Source organism: Sinohyriopsis cumingii, unplaced genomic scaffold, assembly GCF_028554795.1.
Source record: "Sinohyriopsis cumingii isolate HCF-2022 unplaced genomic scaffold, ASM2855479v2 utg001339l, whole genome shotgun sequence".
Classification (NCBI taxonomy): Eukaryota; Metazoa; Mollusca; class Bivalvia; order Unionida; family Unionidae; genus Sinohyriopsis; species Sinohyriopsis cumingii.
In genome coordinates this window covers 929589-949481 of record NW_028315985.1, presented here as the reverse complement: position 1 = coordinate 949481, position 19893 = coordinate 929589, and the positions used below count along the sequence as shown (strand labels likewise).

General features: G+C 36.2%; 1 protein-coding gene across 7 annotated transcripts in view; it reads right to left on the bottom strand.

Annotated features, from left to right (window-relative positions):
* Positions 1-19893, bottom strand: part of LOC149772614 (uncharacterized) — a 419962-nt gene that overhangs the window by 80339 nt on the left and 319730 nt on the right. For 3 of the 7 annotated variants that reach the window (XM_089947577.1, XM_089947570.1, XM_089947576.1), the window contains exons 1-2: positions 5826-5977; positions 2731-2844 (exon numbers count right to left, since the gene is read on the bottom strand). The gene's annotated coding sequence lies outside the window, so the exon portion shown is untranslated. Of the gene's footprint in view, positions 1-2730; positions 2845-5825; positions 5978-8903; positions 8957-18124; positions 18688-19893 lie in introns of those variants that run through there. The other 4 variants (XM_089947575.1, XM_089947572.1, XM_089947571.1 and 1 more) reach the window with 3 other exon arrangements.

Genomic DNA, 19893 nt, shown 5'->3' with positions numbered 1-19893 from the left:
AGACTTCCTTCAAGACTAAGATAAAAAGGCAGTGATCAAATACTGACACAACTGAAATGAACATTCACAAATGATAGAGACTTTGATCATATTTTGATACGTATAAAGAAAGATGCAATTATTCTGGTACAAAGCATTGCACTTCAAGAAATTGGTGACATTTTTATTAAATCTCATAAGCCTCTCTACGATCGTCTTATATCTGAATTCATGCTTCATCTCTCCCCAAAATGATAATTAATCTTTTACACATTACGTTCCGAACTTTGAAGAAAAAAACTTCTTTCTTCACTAATGAAAATGATGTCAAATCCGCTTTTGGTCTATAACAAATGTTATCATGCAGTACACCAAATCTGGCCAAAATTGATGGATGATTATAAATTTCAGTAACTATCCCATCAATATCAAGCTGAATACTAAATCTGGTTAAAAGTTAATAATGACCAGATGACAAACCCACATGTATGACATCTGTGACAAGTTTGCAAGACCCTTGTATACTGGCAAATTCCCAGAATCAATAGATTTGTTCAAATTATAATTTGCAAACTTGCCACAGCAAAAATATTGTATTTAGTGTGTATATGCTTCTGTTCAATAAATGCCTGCAATTACATTCATCCTGGCTTTTGTCTCTTATTTAACGATACACCATTGAAGTTGGTCTTCTGGTCATTGTCACAGTTGATGATGCATTTTCATTGGCGGACCTAGTAATGTGAATACTTGCTATTTGAATCAAGTTTCAACTAAATAAATAAACAAATATTGTTTGCTTTAACTTATCAATTGCATTGTGATAATAATAATCATAAGTATTCAGCATAAACTGACTTTCAAACCATGACCAATGAAACTTCCTAGCAGACTTTCTTGTCTAAGGAAACACGCCAGACAGGCTCTCAAACATGGACTTGTCAAAGGCTGTTTTGATGTATGTCATCTATTTTAAGACTACTAGATTATAGGTAGCTCATAAAATTTCTCTTATATATGTAGTTGGAAGTTAAAGGTACTCATCTCTCATTATTGGTCATGTGTATCTCTCAGAATATGCAATTGATGTCCCAAACATCATACCCATGAGCAGTCTTTTTCATCTATTGTTTATGTAGCAATAAAAATAGTTGCAGTCATTAATACTGTCGGGCAAATAATTCAACAGATAAACAATAATGTTCTCAAAAAGTTAAGGTATGTAAAGAAATAAACAATTGCAAAAGCATTCTCATTTCCATGGCAAGAATTCATTATTCATAATTTGCATAATTTATTATTCTACATGTAGTTGAGGAAATAAGAAAGTTAGTATGTGTAGGTAAAAATGAAAATGTTACAAATTTCCTGCCAGAAATATAAACAATCTCCTGCAGAGAAACCTAGGCATTATGGTGTTGCAAGAAGTTACAGTCATCATGAATTCATGACCATTAGGGTTTCATGAGAGAACCTATACAACATCACAACCCTATTGCAGTGGACAGCCATATATATCGTAACTGTGTAGAGCTTCTATGAATTATGTACAGTAATTGAAAGAAGATTCCCTCAAAAGGAATAACACTTTACTGGACAAAAATGATTTCCAGGAATTAAAGACAAGATGTTTGTTTCTGATATTCTTCAGCAATAACAAGATTTTCATATTAGCTGCAGTGATGGACATACTCTGTGTCATACAAAATGAACAACAGATAAATTTTTGGGAACTTATTGTGTTAAATTCATGTATGATCCAATTGTGACCAGTCTGAGTACTGGTGTAGTGAAAGGATACATTGTTTTGTTCATTCTCTTGCTGTTTATCAACAAGAGCTTCAGAGTGGAAACCTGAATAGGAAATGCCTAAAGGTATCACCAGCAATGAGGAATCTTGGAATAGGCCGTCTCTGATCATGTAGATTTCCAGCATTTTGTAACTGAAGAGCTCTTTGTTGATTTAACTCCCTTGGACAAATAACTTTTAACTCTGGGAGGGCTTGATTTGTGAGGTAGTAGTAGTTCCCCATAGGTAATATGATTGGGTAACATAATTAAAGAAGAAATACAGGGTCTTGCTTTTAAATAAACTGCAAAGCCCAAGTTAGTTGAAAACCAATGAAAAATATACTTTCTTTTAAAGTCAAACTTCCATACAAATTACTAAACTGTAGAGTGAAACCTTAATTAAAAGCTTTATCTATATATATCTATATCTATATATCTATGTCTATATATATATGTCTATATATATATATATATATATATATATATATATATATATATATATATATATATATGCATTTGCAAGTTATATGTCAATTCTTGTGTCATAAATCTGAATAGCACCAATTGGCATCCTTTTGTAATAATCCACATGACCGACTATAAAGTTGTGAATGTTTCCTGTTAAATAATTGACAGAAAATGCTGATGATGTTCTGATTCATGTCTACCAAGAAATAGTCACAACTGTGGAAGTTACTACAATCATGAAGAATATTACTTTTACCAGAGGGGAAAATAGTGGACTAGAACTAACCTCATGAAATGCAATAAATAAATTGCAAAATGTGTTTTAATCAAATTCTATATGATAACATTCTTTGTTGATTTATTTCTGTTCAAACCTTGTGTCACTGAATAGATACCCAGAAAGGCATGCTGCTTTGATGTGCTCTCAGGAAGGACATTTCATTCTCATCCTCATAAGAAATGTGTTAAAGTTATGTAAAAAAAAACTCTTACCTTAAGTGTGGGTGATAATGTCCAAGCAGAGCTAGCAGTATTTTGAGAGTTGCACATCCTTAGCACTCAGTGTCCAAAACTGCTGACGTTCAGCTCCACATTTATTAAGTAAATCTGAAAAAGATATATATATATATATATATATATATATATATATATATATAATTTGCATTGTTTGTTTGTTAGCTTTACTTATTTTTTTCATTATATGATGTTGTAATATAACATTGCATGTTGGACTTAACTTTGTCCATATTCAAGTTCATTTTCTAACTGACACAAATTATTTTTTTTTAAATTCTGTAAACAACTAATACATAGCTAAAATATTCTCTTTGTGTATGGGGTTAATATTAGGATCATTCTTAATGGAAGTAAACATATTTATTTGGGTCAGACTCTAGGTTATTGGAATTCCCCTATAGATATACCTAACCTATGTGACATATTCAATATTGAATATTATAATTTTAGTAACAGACCTTTTAATTATAATTTAGATTGTATCTAGTATACATTAGAAATATTCTAGAAGGTTATTTTCCATTAGGTAATAGTTTTCTTTTAGAAAGTGCTAAATGTCACCTGAGGTCAAGTAGAGGACTACATAACCTTGTTCCAGGAAAAAGTATTCATTCATAGTTTATGCTCTAAGCAGAATCCAATGCATCATTGCTCTGTCCAGAAATTCATTTGAAAATTGTATTTATTCAGATTATTTAAGTGAAGTGATTCTTCTCTGGAAACATGAAGTGCTCTTCAAAAATAACATTCTTGGAAATAGAGACTTGATTTATACTAAAATTTCAAATAAGGATTTAATTTTTGGCCTGTATCATTGTGATCCAACAAAAGGTTGTTGGCACATGACATTATATGGGCCACCACAGGCACATCAACACGTTCAGCTTGGATTTAATTTGGATTTCCACTAAAGTTTATTCATAACTTTAATTATTTGGACTTGTACCTGCAATTCTTAGATTCTTTGTGATTTAACTGGCAATATCAAAAGTTCTTTATATTACATTTTCACTTTCTATTCTAGGGAAATACATTATTTTTTTAATTATGCAAAGCTTGTTGCTTCTCAATATTTTATGTTACTTATCTGAAGACCACAGAGTCATAATGCAGGTATGAAGTTGTCTGCATTTACAAAGAGTACAATGGATATAATTTTGATATAACTGAGCTCTACCTTCATGCACTGTGGCTGAAATTTCTTATAATGTGGAAGAACATGCTATGGAAAACATGCAATATCTAAATCAGACACCTGATCAAAATGGCTGCTTACATGTGCTCGAAATATGAGCTTTAGTTGTTTCAAAGTACACTAAATTTAACAGTTATTAAAATTAGGTAAATTATTTTTCTAGAGTAGGCAGCATACAAAAAAAGTTATCAGCTATCTGTTTTCCAATTTAGATCTGCATGGATAAAAGGTACGGGGGGTTGATCATAATAGTTGGGTTTATAAGTTTACACATACACAGAAGCTACATCTACAGTTTGGTTTGTATTTTCTTTGAGTTAGACATGAAAATGGATTTACTTGTTTTGTGACTTCCTTTGATCATTGGACTATTACAATAGATCTAATGCATCCCTTAGGGTTTCAAATGAACGACCAACTTGGTTTAAGAGCAGATGTAAATATCTCCAAATCAAGAGGGTAATGAGAAGCATAGTATTGTGATATAATGACACTGAATTTCAGCCAGAATGACCTATGGTATTTTCAGCCGTAGTTTATAGTGTTTTCTGAGTCACCTTGTCATCGCGATATAGGAAAATATCCCATGATTCTCAGAAATTACCACTATGAAAGAGGGGCCAGTGTAAAAGCTATCAGTTTTACATATTAGTATGTTACATGAACTTGACTACAAACAGTATAAGTTGTACAACGCTATCCATTCTAGTGATTGCATTAGTGTTGTTTGACACCTGAAACCCTTCCTGAAAGCAGAATAGTATGGGTCTAAGAGACTGTAAGAGTAATTAATGATCTGGTAGCAAACTTGATCTGAACGATTCAATATAGTTGGATGAATAATGACAGGACAATAGTTTTGTTTATCAAGCGGGTCGTTTTTCTCAAATATCGGGGCCACCTGAGTTTCCCTGTCTCAAGGTCTTCTTGAGAAAATGTTTTGGTCAAGGCTGTTCTGCAATCTGTCCTAGCCTGATGCAAATTTACCAAATAACCAAAGAGACCATACCGCTGAAGTCAGGGAAGTAACAGCATCAATTTCGAGCTAGTACTAATATTAGTATCCTTACTCCTACCTCGTGGACAGGCTACGACAGCCCACAAGGGCTCGTTACAAAGAAAAGCAAGGGATGGGGGTTCTAACCTGTAATAATATATTATTATATATTATTACAGGTTAGAACCCCCATCCCTTGATTTTCTTTGTAACGAGCCCCTGTGCGACAGCCTAGCTAATTTGGAGCTAGTAGTCAATTGACAGATCCACATCAAACCTAAAACCAAGCTGTATTCTCTCAAACCTAAATATAAACACCCGCCCAAAAGCCAACCGAATGTTCTTCTAACAATATCCAATACTTCAAATGTATTTTTAAAATAGCCAATAATACAAGTGAGGAACACTCGACCGCTCCGAGGGCCTAGTGGTTAGAGCGTCCGCCTCGGATGCGGTAGGTCGTGTGTTCGATCCCCGGCCGAGCCATACCAAAAACTTACAAAAATGGTACTAACAGTTGTCTCGCTTGGCGCTCAGCATTAAGAGGTTAGTGTTAGGACTGGTCGGACCGGTGTCAGGATAATGTGACTGGGTGGGACATCATGCTACATGTCTGCGGCATGATGCCCCAGTGCTAGACATCACTATAAACTACCACACTGCAGACATCGTAGCGATATGACTGAAAAATTGTTAAAGCTACGTTAAAAATCAAAATCACATCACACCTCACAAGTGAGGAACATCCGCAATTTTGTTTTTCTTTACAAATCAAAACTATCTCATGCAAATTACGAAACTAGTGTTCTCACAGTACAAATTCGGTTCCCATCTTAAAACCATGCAAACACCGTGACATTAAAAATTAAATAGCTTTACATTTCTCAGTGATCATGATCATGATCAAGCCTATATTTAGTACAAACGCGTCCTTGGTGACAGCTTCTTTACTGCGGATACCATATGAGCCGCTACATTTTCTGCATCCAGGTGTGCTTCAACTTGGAATAACGAAACAACTCGGAATCCAGATTTGTTGCCTCTTTCTCGAGAAATTGCATGACCGTGCAAACAGATATAAATAGACCGAGCGTCTGGTTCAGCATCAGTTTTATAATAGTGTTAACAGTGGAGGTTGTTGATACGGATATTTTTGGATCTTTTTGCAAGGAAAAATACGTGAATAATAAGACGACATGAAATCCGTGATAAAAGGTTTTTGTCAAAAATATATTTAAAATGCTAAATGGGAGACTTCAGGATGTCGTACCTTTGTGTACAAATTCGTCGGCAAAGTTGGCGAAATTAAAGTATCAAGTTGGTAGGTTTTTTCTCACTTTCATCAGTTTCAAGTGAAATTTAAGTGAGGTTGTGACATTATCTCGTGAACAATTTCATCAAAGTACATCTAGTATAAATCATATTAATGACTTAAATATGAATTTTCTAAATTTCCTAACCACAACAGCAATTGCTGAGCAATGACTAAAACTTTTAAACTTTTTGTCTTCTTTACATTTGGAATAACAATGTATAGGCATATAAAATTCATTTTAATTTACTCAAATATGTTTAGAAACCACCAATCAATGTATCTAATAAATACATTTTACTTGGCTTGCAGTAAACATACAGTATGAATCATGCTGTTCTTTAAAGATATATTTTTAAGTTAGAAATCGAAATCAAGGGTAGATATAATTTGAGGCAAATCTAACTATTTTTGTAACACATTAGAACAAAATATAAATAACCCTAAGAAATTATGGTAACAGTTGAATTGTAATAGTGTACTTACTACTAGTGGTTAGCTATCTACAAAGTTCCTGTTGTATTGCAAATGAATTTTTTATAACAAATATTCATCGTACATAGATAGCCATTGGTCGGGAGCCACCCACAGACTACGTTACAGTTTTGTTAACATATATATGTTGCCTTCATTAATTTTGAGTGAAGGAATGACATTCTTTAAGTCAATCATTGCAAGTCCCCCTTCTTCTTAACTTGTATTTATTACTTTTCTTTTTATCTTGTCAACCGATCCTTTCCACAAGTACTGGTTGATTAAACTAATTCATTTTTGCATGAACCAATATGGAAGAGTTGGTAAACTTATTAATAACAGATTTAATTTTGATAATGATAGTGATTTTATCACACTAATATTCCATTACGGAGTAAGAGCTCTCTTCAACCACTTGAGTCAAGTAGTGTTTTGATGTCATTTAATTTACTCTCATAATTAAGATATATCATCAGACTTAAATCTGTAGAGAAGATAATGTGAAATTATTATCTGTCTGTTGCTCAGTTTTCCATGCTTCCTATCCATATTATCCTTGTTTTCCCGATGCTTACATTAAGGCCTGATGTGTTCGCATATAATTTTAATGTGTTCATTTATTTTGAAGGGCTTTTTCAGATCCATGCAAAAACAATGATGTATAATCTGTACACTGAGATGTCAGAAATTTATTTCCATCTACATTAATGCCATTTACATTTTTGTTCTTTTTAATCAAATCATTTGAATATGTTCCTTAATAGACCATCTGCTCTCGTGAAGAAATTAAGCATGGCCTTCAAGTTCATTTAGAACAGATTAAACCATTTTTTAAATAGTTTTGCAGTATAAGAAATATTAAATATAATCACTTGACAACTTGAACCTGTAAATGAACATAAAGTAAAACAGTTTATGACTAAATCATGATAAAAGTTGTTATGAGAAATGTCCATCATACAATACAAATCAGGTGTTTCAAAGTTTTATACACTGACCTGTATACAAATCAATTACTTGAACAAACCTACAAAATATTTGTATTAATGGAGATTAATTTTGGTCATGGTTTGATGTCCTTCCCGGTGCATTTATTTCACACTTTGGATGGAACTGTTGTTACAATAATATGGAAAAATACTTGTTTCTTTGGCAAAGTGTGTATAAAACAACACAGACACCTTATGGTGTGTGAATTGCAAGTAAATCATACACTCTGTTATGATTTCCAGGTGTGGAATAGATAAGGTACAGGAAACCAACAAAAGATTAACAGTGTGTGTTGAAAATCAAACTCATAATAATATAATAATAAAACAAGGAAAACATTGATTTTACCTAGACTGTAATTACACATATAGTATGGATTCTGTCTTTAAATAAAGCAAGATTTATACCAGAATAATGCATAATTTAAAGCAATAGAACTGAACAAAGGATATAGGATGTATAAAGAACTGTATCATGTTTAGGGATAAGGGTAAATGGGAAATATGGTCAGCTACAAATATTCAAGAAATATATAAAATATTGATATATGTATGTTTATATATATATGCTTAATGTATCAACATAATGGGTTGCAAATGAGAAATAGTAAAGTTAATTAAGCAGAATTTCATTATCAATAAATTTTAATTTGCGCAAAAAAATATTTACGAAAAAAAGTTTAATTTTGGAATGTAAAGTAAACATGTATGAAAGTGGGAGAAAATAATTAAAGTTGCATATAATTAAAGACTATGGATCAGTAGAGATGACCACATTTTACACCAACACAATCTCAGAGACAGAATATAGCATGAGAAGCTGACACACCCAATTGCTAAACTTACCAATACAAGTCAGAAATATTTCTAACAACTTTGATAATTCATAAGGTATGCACATATGAAGACAGTAGAATATAAACTGCAATGTAGGCGGCAAAAAATAATAATATACCTTTTTCACAAGTATTTAAAAATAGCAAACAAACTATTTTTTTAAGTAATCTTATCTGTTCAAGCATGGGAGATTTATTAAGAAGATAAATAAAGTTGATAACAATAAAATAACAGCATAACCAGATAACACAACTTGACAATCATTACTTGTATCTGCATATATTAACAGGCTGAGTAGAAAGGATATGGATTGATATCTATACCAGGAGAAGATGGGGTCCATACCTGTGTCTTGACTGTACCCAAGAGAATCCAAAGCCAGAACATCTCGGGAGCAACTTCAGTTCATGTAAGTTAAGGAGAATAGTTTACAACTTTCACTTGCTATAAATTGTAATGAGACTCAGAGTAATCATGTCAGTCAGTATTCACTATAGCAAGGCTGGGACACATCAGTATTCACTGTAAGAAGGCCTCGGGTAATTAAGTCAATAATATATTATAAGGCTGTGAATGATTATGTCAGTAATCATGATAACAAGGCCTGCAGTTATCAAATCAGCAATCACTGTGACAAGGCCCTGAATGATCATGTCAATAATTAATGTAATAACATGTGGAGTATTGTAACAATACCAGTGGATTAATAATATCAGTAATCACTGTACTAAGGCCTGCATAAGCTAAACAAACTACAGCTTAGGGCCTCAGTCTGAACTAACAGTTTAAAGGTGCCTCTCAAATTTATTTTATACCAAATTAGGGTCTATACAGCTTCTCATTGCTTAGGGCCTCCCTATGTCTAAATCTAGCACTGCCTGCAGTAATTAAGTGAGTAACAACTATGATAAGGCCTGGAGTATTTATTCCAACTAAGGCCCCATTCTTATCAAATCCTGCATTTAATATTCTCAGACAAGTAGCTGACTGATTGTAGTACTCACAGAGGACTTTCATCCAACATTAAAGGCACTGCATCAGACCACTGGCCATGGGAAGGAATGCATAATGCTACACAAGGTATTACAATAAATTTTTTTATATAATTTCATCCATCCAACATTAAATGCATTCCATCAGACCACTCACCATGGGAAGGAATGTGTAATGTTACAGAAAGCATATTACAATAAAATACATTATATTTTCATCCATATTGGAGACTTGCATCATTGTTGTTGTTATTATTATTATTAAAATAGTTTGTTTATATTTTTCAAATTTGATATATTGTATATAGTAAACTATCTCAATATTTCTATACAAACCTTTGATATATATTTTTGAACTACATTTGCTTGATAAACTATGAAATATTTTTTTACCCAGGAATAAGGTATACAAGCCCCACCCAGAGTTATAATCAGCCAAGGCTTGTTCTCCCGATGTCAGGTGCATTCGACAATGGTTAATAACCTTTCCACATTTGTGATTGTATTTATGGATGTGTTACAGTACTATCACTAATTGTTAAATACATTTATATGTATATCATTGAATTTTTGGCGTGTAGTTCAAATGTGATTAACAGGCTGATATCTAGTCTGATAAATCAACCCGCAAAATCTCTGTTGATACAAATGGACGATACGTGGGTTTGATGTCACCTCTCCATTAAAATGTGAATTTTGTTTCATTCCTTTCTTTCCTTAGCAAACCAGTATATGCTTTAGGCACATACGGGTAATTGGTAAGAGCCATATCTAGTGCTAAGGTCTAACTGGACAGTTTGTCTGGGGAATTTTCATCCGACAATGACCAATTACAGAAAAATGATAACAATTTTACACTGAAGATACAAATAAAAACAAACTAATGATTTTTGTAGAAAGCATACATGTGAAATTTTGACTGCAGTAATCAGGTTAATTCATGATGCAACTGGTGGTCATTATACTGAACCAACACTGCCACCAACCCCTAAATTTTACATTCATTTTTGACAAGAAATAGCTATTTTGAATATTTTCCTGTGACAAGGCAGCTAAAAGAATCAGTATGTGCCTTATGCATGAATAAAGTTCACTAGTACTACAACTAATTAGCATACTTTTCAGCACCCCTCAACCATCTAGATTTTATTTATTTACCTCTGTAGCAGACACACATAAATATGTAAGCCAAGTCGACAGCTCATTTGCAGCCCAAGTTACGCATTTGATCTCCAAATTTTTCATCTAACTGTGACAGGCAGTCACCAACAAGCCAACCTGTTTCCAAGCCAAACTCAAAGTAAATCTAAACCACACTATAGATTTAGCTTATGTGTGAATTTGTAAATTCTAGGCTTGCAATAATTAGGTTCATGCCTTCTACCTTAAAAGTTAGGGGGGTGTCAAAATATGAAACTATCCAGTGAGACCTAAATTCAAAATGGTAACGGGAAAGATAGAAGTGCTATTCGACCTGGAGGTACAAGTCATCAAACATAAGATTTGCTCCGGAAACATAATATACCTGCCACCAAAAGAACCATTCAGCCGACGGTAACTACACAGCTGCAAGAAATATCAGTAAGTGTATAAAATGTTCACCAATGTGTGCAGGCAAGATTTACTGCAGATGTTTGCATGTTTTAATGTATAGGTGATATCAGCCCCATAACTGCCATTCAATATCATCATGGGTTAGAGGCTGATTTACAGTCCTAGCTTATATCTTGAAGACCTTGCAAAGCATGCAGTTACTTGAAACACCAAAATACGCTTTAAAAAATCAATTTGTTTTTTGAAAAACACAAAAAAACAACAAAAAAATGAAACAAACCCAAAATGCACCTGTTTTTACCATCTTTCTGTGTTTTAATATGACAAAATTGCATAGTAAACTTTGATATGTGTTCTTCTGATAAAAAATATTTACAGTTGTTTCCTATTTATAGCAAATATATGTATTAACGTGACTCAGTCATACTTTATTGGACAGACATGATGAACACCGAATTGTAATATATGCAAGAATGGAAGTAAGAGTGTGAAATTGTGACAAGTCAGGGAATGTGATAGTAGAAACGACAACTAAGAATAGCACTTTCTAAAAATAAAAACTGTGTATTATGCATTTTGCTGGCAAAATTTTATATTTACGCTGAATTTCATGCATTCATGATTCTATTCATTTGACCAGAGATCACTCTGTTACAAGCAACAGTGTCAGCATAGTTATGTGAGACCTGCTTGTCTGATTAAATCAATCACAAACTCTCTCTGATCTGTATATTTCCTAAAAACCACTCTGTGAGAAACAACATAAAATGCGTTCATTGAAATATGTCACATTTATATACAAAGTCTGTATAATAATAATAATAATAATAATAAAATTTTCATAGTATTTTGTTTTTAGTTCAGAATGTATATTATGCAAGGGTGGGATTAAATCGTTATTTACTTATACAAAAGTACATGATACACAGACCAAAAACATGTAAATACATATACTGACTTCTCTCTATCATAATCTCACTCATGCATATGCCAAAATTATTATGCTCACCTATTTGGACTACAAGAATACACTTAAAGGCTTAATAATGTTTACCTAATTATTGTCATCTTGGTTTGCGTTTATTAGGACAGAATTTTTTAGTTAAAGTAATAAGATTGAAATTTTCCCTCAGTTGTATTAAAATTAATTTTTGATTAAATTATATTGAAAGTAATTTTCTATTAAAAGATATTTAGATTAAATCCATTTATTTAAGGATTACAATTATATAATATTTATAAACAATTGCACTCTTATGAGCAAAAGGCAAGACCCTCTTGTACATACATTTCCCTTGTATAATGTTAGCAAAAAACTACTCTAGGTAAGTTGTGTAGATAGAGGAACTAGACGAATTCCAAAGATTCCTTCTAAATGAGCTGATATGGCAGACTAATCTACCTAATGATGTACATGGACCCAGTCTGTAAGGAACAACTGAGCCTCACTTTGAGATTCTGGCAAACGCAAGAAATAGACGTATGTCCATATTTGGCCATGTCCTAAGAAACTGGTATAAAAAAACACCAACCCGCGGACACACCAGTCCATTCGTCAGAAACTCATAGAGGCTTGTGTCGTTACAGGTTAGATTATCATCTATGTACAATTTTTTATATAGTATAAGGAGTTTTAGTGTTAAGATGTTAATCTAACATCAGTATGTTGCAGCACTGGATTATTTTAATGTTTCTTTACTATTCTTTAATATAATATATTTGATAGCTTAATTATTTAAGAACTTATATTTACTTGCAATTATGTTATAGATAATAGTAAAAAAAGTGACGTTCGCGAATAACTTCATACTCAGTAATAGTAAATTTAGAAATAAAATACTCTTTAAATAATAGAGTTTAATATGTTGACATTTTAGATTAAATTCAATAAAATATATTTGTATTAAATGATTGCGGTATTAGTCTGAAATATTGAATTTTAGATTGTATAGCTATTGTGAATTATTCGATATTTAATTATTTGTATTATATTCTAAAGGGCAGAAATATGCAAATGTATGATGTTGGTAAGTGAAGGAATGTCGTAGTTTTGTGTGCATCTCTTATGTCTGTAATTTAAGTTTATGAAGATAGATATTGGAATGTTGATATTGGAATGTAATTTTATATGCTGATTATTTCAACAAAGAGTCCATTCGTCAGAATCTCAAAGAGGCTTGTGTCGTTATAGCATCCTAAAGTAACATGGCATAGCCATATTCCCCAGATGTAGCCATACCTTTATTATCAAAGTGACACCTCTTTCAAGAGAGCTTGAACTTCTTCTTCTCTCTCTCTCTCTCTCTCTCTCTCTCTCTCTCTCTCTCTCTCTCTCGGGTCCTGGGAAACAGCTCGACTAAGAGTTGATGAGACGGTCAGTCTCGTAAACTGTTGTAATTTCTTGGCGTTTGTTTTTTATGATCTTGTCGTTTAATATGTTTTTATGTGTTATCTAATACTGTAAAGCGCTTACAACTTCTAAAACTTAGGCGCTCTACTAAGTCCAAATTATTATTATTATTATTATTATTATTATTATTATTATTTTAAATTTTAAGTTCGGAAAGTTGACAACCGTGACTCTGTGTACAGTTTAGCCATCACAGCTTACGGGAAGAGGGAGCGACAAAATGTCGACTGGTATGAGGCAAACTGGGAGGAGATGGAACCCGTGACTGAAGCAAAGAGGAAAGCCCTCCTGGCATACAAGGCTGCACCTAGCCCTAGAACACTACAAGCTCTCAGGACTGCAAGGAACAACACCCAGACGACTGCCAGCCGCTGTGCCAACACCTACTGGCTGAACCTTTGCAACAGTATACAGACAGCTGCCGACACCGGGGATGCGAGAGGAATGTATGAGGGTATCAAGAAGGCGAAAAGCCCCCCCCCCCCCCCCTTCAAGACCGACCCCCTCAAGTCTAAGACGGGGAAAGTCATCACAGACAAGGGGAAACAACTGCAGCGATGGGTTGAGCACTATCTCAAGCTATATGCAACCCAAAACAACGTCACTGACACTGCCCTGGATGCCATTCTAGACCTGCCTGTCATGGAGGAGCTAGACACACAGCCCACCCTGGAAGAGCTCGGAAAAGCCATCGATTGCCTTGCCTGTGGGAAGGCTCCTGAAAGCGACGGAATTCCGCCTGATGTCCTCAAGAGCGGGAAACCAGCACAGCTCCAGCCCCATCACATACTCATCTGCCTCTGCTGAGAACAGGGATACATCCCAAAGGACATGCGTGACGCCAACATCGCCACTTTGTACAAGAGCAAAGGAGACCGTAGCTACTGCAACAACTACCGGGGCATTTCCCTCCTCAGCGTCATCGGAAAGGCTTTCGCCCGTGTTGCCTTAGCGCGCTTGCAGATCCTAGCCTCCCGCATCTACCCAGAGTCCCAGTGTGGATTTCGAGCCGGCAGATCAACTGTAGACATGATCTTCTCACTACGCCAGCTGCAGGAGAGGTGTCGCGAGCAGCAGATGCCCCTCCACATTGTCTTCATAGACCTGACGAAGGCATTTGACCTGGTCAGTCGGAGTGGACTCGTCGTACTCCTGCAGAAGATTGGCTGCCCCCTCCACGTCTACTTGCTGTCCTAATGTCGTTCTACGAGAACATGTACAACACAGTGTGCTTCAATGGCGCAACATCAGAGGCCTTCGGAGTCATCAGCGGAGTCAAACAAGGCTGTGTGCTTGCACCGACGCTCTTCGCCATATTCTTCTCCATGCTTCTCCAGTACGCCTTCAAGGACTGCAGCGAGGGAGTGTACATCCATACCAGGGCTGACGGCAAGCTGTTATACATCGCCCGTCTCCGTGCTAAGAATAAAGTCACATGTATTCATCCGCGAATTGCTCTTCGCCGACAATGCAACCTTGACATCACACACGGAAGATGGACTTCAGAAACTGGTATACCGCCTCTCTCACGCTTGTAAGGAATTTGGACTGACCATCAGTTTGAAGAAAACAAATGTCATGGCGCAGGATGCAGACTTCCTTCCCTCTGTCAGCATTGATGGGCACAACTTGGAAATTGTCGAGAACTTCACATACCTCTGGTCCAACAGCTTCAGCTCACTCCCATTGACTCTGGGGTGAACGGCAGGATTGCCAAGGCATTATCAGCGATGGCCAGACTTAACCAGAGGGTCTGGAATAACCCCAACCTCACCAATAAGACTAAACTGCGTGTCTACCAAGCCTACGTGCTCAGCTCACTCCTCTATAGCACCGAAACCTGAACCACCTATGCAAGACACGAGAGGAAACTCAACTGCTTCCACCTGAAATGTCTGCGGTGCATTCTGCACATACAGTGGCAGGACAAAGTACCCAACACAGAGGTTCTAGAATGCGCCAACATCAACAGCATGTTCTCCATTCTCAGCGAGAGGCGCCTTTGCTGTCTCGGTCATGTCAAGAGAATGGACCCATGCCGTATTACAAAGGACCTGTTATATGGGGAGTTAACAGAAGGTGCACGACCGACTGGACGACCACGTCTGTGCTACAAAGATGTTTGCAAAAAGGACATGAAGACGGCCAACTTCAATGTCAACAACTGGGAGAGCTGTGCTAACGACCGTTGCACCCGGCGTTTAGCTGTCAGGCAGAGAGTTCAAAAAGCAGAGGAAGACAGGAAAAGAAAACAAGCTGAAAAGAGAGCTAGAAAGAAGGATAGACAAAAGATTATTCAGGAGCTACGCCATCGTCTCCCGTAGACGGACGGATACCACGGTATTTTAAATTTTAAGTTCGGAACGATAAACAATTTATCAAACATGTCCAATGGAGAAAACAAATTCAGTTCAATCGAATGACGTCATTACGTAACTAACACTGGATATAGGCATAAAGTAAAAAAAATGGTTTAATGATAGTGTAAATGAAGTTTTATTTTGCTTTTCATTCATTAAAACAATCAGCTGATGATCAATCATCTTATAAGATATTTTAAAAAATTCAAAAGCGTCGAGTGACAGGAGTGGTAACGCCACCATTAATTTTGTTTCTTTTGCCTGCCATTAACGATTTTGATGCCGTTGTTGTTGTTGTTGTTGGGTTTAACGCCAATTTTGAGCACAAGATAGGTTATACATGGCGGCCAGTATAAATGGCGGAGGAAGAACTCTGGAAACCCTGAAAAGAACCATCAACCCGCGAGGAGCTACTGGCAAGCTTTCTCACATACTCACATTGGCGAAACCCGAGACTCGAACCCACGCAGATAGAGGTGAGATGGCCTTGATTCGTAATGGTGAGCGCTTTAGACCACTAGGCCACTCGCCTTCACCCCTGTTGGATGCAAACGAAAATAACCTTGCAGTGTTTGATGATGTGATCCATGAGTACCAAGTCAATCGCGTAAAAAATATTTTCAAAAGGACAATAGTAGTGAAGGGGGACACAATAAGGACAATGGGAAAATACATTGCAACCCAGCCACCCACCCTCTGACACCATACGGACAAAATTTATATGGACATGGAAATCTCAGTCAAAAACACCTTGGAACTATATACGGACAAAAGTATAGGGACTGTATAGGGACCATAGAAATAGAACAGGGGAGGTGACTTCACGGTACTGTCGATTAGCAACAATGTTTCAAGGAGCTGACCTCAACTGACCAAACAACGGGGGGAAAACCTAGAACGCTTGTCGGGAACGGGACTAGCAGGACAGAGACAGAGATAAAACAGACAGCATACAACATCTATAATAGAAATAACTGTACAAGATACTAAAAAATATTTTAGGCAAGAAATCAAATCTTTTCTGGCATATGAGCGGCACTAAAAAGGGCCTTTTGTTTTTTATTAACATCATTTCGTTAACATAGAGGGCAACGCATATGTTTTCTTCTCTTACTCAAACTTCTTCTGACTGCTGGTCATTAGATAAAAACTATCTTCAAAGAGCTTTGTCTATCCACATACATTCTTCTTTTCCAAACACTCGCATCCGTGATCCTGATAATTGTCCATGATGATATCACATTCATGGGTAAGTCCGTAAGGAACAGCATCGACGATACGAGAGTAGACGATTCAATATTAGTCCACATTTTTGTGATGAGAACTTGTCAAGGAGATGCAGTGAACTGTGGTTATTTATAGGGTAAGTGCGGATTGAAACGGATTGAGTTTATTCACCAATCCAAACAATCATTACAAAACTTAGTCTCAACACGGAGTCAGTCTTCCAATCCGAAGAGTCGGCTATGACGTCACATTCCCTATATAGATGCGCTAGCGTCTGTGCCCAGTCAATCCATGCTACACAGTTTTCAAACATGACACAGGCTTACTTCCAGACGAGGTCGATTTTTATTGGGGTTTAGTCGATTTTCTTTCTCTGCAAAAATTTGTTCCGAAACCAGTACATTCGGCACCTTCTCCTTTACCACATGTCGAGGACTTTACACAGAGACAGAAATAAGAATTGGAGAAATCTTTACAACAGCAGAAAGAAGCAGAAAAAGCTTCAACAACTACAGCGAGAAGAAGAAGAAGAAGCAAGAAGAAAACGACAGGAAGAAGTAACAAAGAAGAAACAATGTCTAGGAGAGAAAGAGAATAGTGGTAGCCAACGGTAACGGTATTCTCAGACATTTTAGCAGAGTTAAGGAGTCTGAAACAAATGTATCAGACTTCTTTATTTTGACCCAAGAAAAAAAGACTTTCGCGAGCCAAACAACCCAACCCAGTTACTGCGCCTGCGATAGCACCCCTTGTGATTTCTACCAAATCATCATTGACGGGAACCAGTCCAGAAGTGGGCCTTGGCCGTGGCAAAGGCTTAAGGCAGTTAAAGATCCCGTTCCTGAGTTTGTTTTTTTAAACAAATACCCAACGGTTCTTTTCACCAACTTCTCTCGAAAAGATATATTATTTCAATTGCCAAAATCAATTAAAACTCAATAACCCTTTTTACCCATGATGTACGTGTGCGAGTGCATGAGTGTTGATCCATATTCTAAACAATCAAAACCAAGAGACACTTACGTTTTATATCTGGTCTTTTCCGGTATGTTTTTTACAATCCAATTCACAACACAACACAAGACTTTAAAAAGTTCATAGACTTTTTCTGTGTCTTTCTTCACTTTCTCTACGTTTTAAATTTATCCACTGTCACAGGTTTTTTCTCATCTTCTTCCTTACTTTCTCCTCGTCTTCATTTCTTCTCTTTCCTTACTTGTCTGAATTCTTTCTTTGGGGAGAGTATCTCTTCTTACTGTTCTGAGCCACTCTCTTCCTCTTGATCCTGTTGTTTCTTAGGGCATTCTAAGACCAATGTCCTTTTTCTTGACAATGATAAAAGATATGTTGACTTTTGTCTTTTTTGAAAACTGTCTTGCATGTATGATGGTCTGGACATTCTGAAGACCAATGCCCTTTCTTCTTACATAGATAGCAAGTATCTTGACTTTTATCTCGAAAGGAGGGGAGAAATCCGAAGGCGTGTCTGAATCTTTTGTCTTATGACACCTCGCAAAGCTCTGATCTTAAGTTCTGTCTGTATTGGCCCTTCCATCGTTCTGCTCGGTTTGAGAGTGAAATGAGTACTGGAAGGGAAGACATACACACTTTATACATACGCTGGTCTGACATGGATATAAAGTGACCCATTTTGTTTAAAATGTAGTCCTTTGACTAATTCGCAGTTAATATTAAACGATTGCATCATATAGTGGAGAAAGGAGAAGAAAGCAAGAGGCAGAAAAGTGATTTATCGCCTCCTGCAGTAGTTGATGTCTTGGCACAAATTCATGCCAGCGATTTTGAAGATGACATGACTGAGCCAGAATCCAGACCCAGAGAGTCTACACCCAGCCAAAGTTCACCACCTTTAGTAAACCTTAAAATCTACTACCACATTCGAGATACGGAAAAGTTCCCCTCTGGAAAATTTAGAACGACGGCTTACACTTACATGGTGAAGTTTTAAGATTTCAAGTCCAACGTACCGCTGGAGAATGCAGACGGCTTCATCACCAAGGTGTGGGATTCTTTGTTAATCACACCTAAACGATAATGTGAAGCCAAAGAAGACGATCGCTTGAAACTTTCCATTCATCACGACGGTTAGAAGTCCCCCGTTTGGATCGAGTTTAGCAGCCCAGCAGAATTGACACCTTCCACAGTCATCGATAAGATTCAATACGTGCAACAATCCAACGACAAGTTTCACATCACCGATGGAAAAGCCACACTGTTCATAACCCACGTGTCTCTTCCCCAAGGTACAGGACACAAAAAGGTGTTTTTGGTGGACGACCTTCCTAGCATCAAGCTTAGCCTCGTCCAAATTAACAACCCGCAAGACCAGATGTTGTTTAGCCCGTGCCATCGTGATGGAACGAACGTATAACGACAATAACAACGCGATATCATAGAAAAGAGCCTGGAAAACTATTCGACAATCGAATCGTGCAAAACAAAGAAGAGAAGCAGAACTCTGAGATATGTTACTGGACAAAAAAATGTCTTGGAACGGAACACACAGAACAGTGACGTCAAAGCTGCTTCTTAAATCTGAGCATGCGCAATATTTAGTTCCAGTGTCTTGGAACGGAACGCACAGAACATTGACGTCAAAACTGCTTCTTCTGCTACATAATATATCGAAATGATACATTTTTAACGGGAGTCGCTATTGATGTTGTAACTAAAAATTGCGCATGCTCAGGTTTAAGAAGCAGTTTTGACGCCACTGTTCTGTGCGTTCCGTTCCAAAACAATATTTGACCAGTAATATACCTCCTTAACTG